Here is a 3,375-nt window from a genome sequence, read left to right on the forward strand (position 1 = left end):
CCTTTATGAGGTGCTACTTTGGTGAGGTCTGGTTCTGCTCCAACGTAGTAAAAAGAATTGATTTCAAATGATTCCACATGTATCAGTCCCTTGTATCATTATGGGATGTTTCATTTTTGGATGCTGTAATCAAGACCAGATTAATACCTTTAAAGGCTCTAAGATTTAAAAGAAACGAATGTCCTCCCAACACTATCCTCTATGGATTCAAATTAAAAGTAATTATAAACAATAAAATAAGTAAAACAAACTATCATTTTTCCCATGACTACTTAAATTTTTGTTTTTGAAATACCAGCCATTAAATTCTTTTATAAATTCTTAAAAGTATTCTCAAAACAATTTTTTCTGATGATGTCCTAAGCACATGCTTAAACTATTAAGTAATTCAACACTCTCTGTTACATCTTAATTCCTGGAAGAGGTGTACAAGATTTGTAACTGTAAAGGCAAATTTGGGACAAATGAGGACAGACACAAGTGATCAGGAAGAAGACAGAACATGCAGGTCAGGGAAGGGCTGTGTGTTTATAGTTTGCAAGAATCCACCTACCATGGGTGGGATCAACCGTCTACAGGAAATCTTTCCGAAAGACTGCAGTCTATGGTAAAACTATGAATAAGTTACTGATGATGTTTAAGTACTCCCTAGAGATCTCCAGGAAGCAACCTCAAATTTAATCAATGCCCTATAATCCATAAACCTGGGAAATGCAAACATTAAAATAGGTGAAACAATACAGGGTGGAGGGGACTATTATAATGTCTAGAGCCAACAGAAGGAAAGCAATTCTTGGAGAATTTACAAAAAGGAAGTTGATGGTGAGAAGTTTTATTTATTTATTTTAACTTATTTTTATTTTACTTTAAGTTCTGGGATACATGTGCTGAACGTGCAGGTTTGTTACATAGGTATACATGTGCCATGGTGGTTTGCTGCACCCATCAACCCATCATCTAGGTTTTAAGCCCATATAGTTTTTAAGGTGGATTCTTGCAAACTGTAAACACACAGCCCTTCCCTGAGCTGCATGTTTTGTCTTCTTCCTGATCACTTGTGTCTGTCCTCATTTGTCCTCAAAGTTGCCTTTACAGTTACAACTCTGGTACACCTCTTCCAGGAATTAATATGTAACAGAGAGTGTTGAATTACTTAACAGTTTAAACATTAGGTATTTGTCCTCATGCTCTTTCTCCCCTTGCCTGCCACCCCGCAACAGGCCCCAGTGTGTGATGTTCTCCTCCCTATGTCCATGTGTTCTCATTGTTCAAATCCCACTTATGAGTGAGAACATGCAGTATTTGGTTTTCTGTTCCTGTGTTAGTTTGCTGAGGATGATGGTTTCCAGCTTCATCCATGTCCCTGCAAAGGACATGAACTCATTCTTTTTTATGGCTGCATACTATTCCATGGTACATATGTGCCACATTTTCTTTATCCAGTCTATTATTGATGGGCATTTGGGTTGGTTCCAAGTCTTTGCTATTTTAAATAGTGCTGCCGTAAACATACACGTGCATGTGTCTTTATAGTAGAATGATTTATAATCCTTTGGGTATATACCCAGTAATGGGATTGCTGGGTCAAATGGTATTTCTGGTTCTAGATTCTTGAGGAATCACCATACTGTCTTTCACAATGGTTGAACTAATTTACACTCCCACCAACAGTGTAAAAGCATACCTATTTCTCCACATACTCTCCAGCATCTGTTGTTTCCTGACTTTTTAATGATCACCATTGTAACTGGCGTGAGATGGTATCTCATTGTGGTTTTGATTTGCATTTCTCTAATGGCCAGTGATGATGAGCTTTTTTTCATATGTTTGTTGGCCGCATAAATGTATTGATGGTGAGAAGTTTTTAGTGTGTCCAGCATTGCCCAAGAGAGGGAGGTTTCAGATTTGGGGCATGAATATTTTAGTTGAATTTGCTGGTGTAATCTTATCTTGAAAAGGGCCAAGTGAGTTTGCTGCTACAGTTTAATAGTAATATTCCGTTAAGATCATCTGACTATCTTAGCTCAGATTCTGTGATCACCAACTTATCAACGGACTTCATAGTACTCTGATATTGGGAATGGGGGTCCTACCTCACAGACATAAGGGTCCGATCAGCATGGCGTATATAATTCTTTAGATAATACATAAATTATCATCCAGATTATAGATCACTCTTTTATGAATCACAGGATCTCAATGTTGGAGTATATCTAAGGGACATTTAGTTAACCATCCACCTGGTGCTGATATTCCCCTTATAAAAAGCTGACAAGGGGTTGTCCATTTTTCCTTGAGAGTCTCAAGTAATAGGAAACACATTACTTCTTTACTTCTCTGAACACCTGTGTTGGAAAATTCTGCTTTATATTGAAAAAAAAAGTGTTACTTTATTTGTATTTTTATTTTTTGACACAGAGTCTTTTTCTGTTGCCCAGGCTGGAGTGCAGTGGCATGACCTTGGCTCACCACAACCCCTGCCTCCTGGGTTCAAGTGATTCAAGTACCTCAGCCTCCTGAGTAGCTGGGACTACAGGCATGCACCACCATGCCAGGCTAATTTTTGTATTTTAGGTAGAGATGGGGTTTTGCCATGTTGGCCAGGCTGTTCTCAAACTGCTGACCCCGGTGATCCGCCCACCTCGGCCTCCCAAAGTGCTGGGATTATAGGCGTGAGCCACCGTGCCCAACCAAAAGTGTGTTACTTTAGAGCCCCCATTCCTTGGTTGACTCCTTGGGTCACATACAAAAAAATCTAAATCTTCTAAAAAAAAATGTAGATAAACTCATGTCCCTGATAAACCTTTTCCAGGCCAAATTCCCTACACTCTTTAAATCCTTCTAATATAGGATGCTTTCAAATCATTACATCAACCTGGTCACCCTTCCATGGACAGGATTTAGTTTCTCTTTTAATATGTGGTCTTGGGCATGGGCAAGTATTTTTGTAAAATTTACAAATGTAAAATATTTTCATTGCTAGTGATTGACTGTCTCTTACCACTCCAACTTCCCTCTGTCACACTTCCCCTCAGGTCAAGTGATGCTGGACTGGCCATGAGCATTTCTGGAATACAGATAAGAGGTTATTGTTTTGGTGGTATATTTAGTTTGGATTTAGGAGAATATATATTATGTGGTTCACTGCCACTTCTATATCTAGTTAACTGATCGATAGCTGCCTTAGTGTAGAAATGGCTTCCAGGAAAACTCCTACTACGCACTGTGCCAATTTCACCTGGCATTATGATACTAAATTGCAGGTGTGTTTGGCAGCTAATGAAAATGTTATTTTTATGGGTTTGGTGATGTTGAAGAGATTTTTCAGCTTTTTATAATAAATATAAAATGTACTATGCATTGAGCTATACTCCT

The sequence above is a fragment of the Macaca nemestrina genome, chromosome X (assembly GCF_043159975.1).
Source record: "Macaca nemestrina isolate mMacNem1 chromosome X, mMacNem.hap1, whole genome shotgun sequence".
Lineage (NCBI taxonomy): Eukaryota > Metazoa > Chordata > Mammalia > Primates > Cercopithecidae > Macaca > Macaca nemestrina.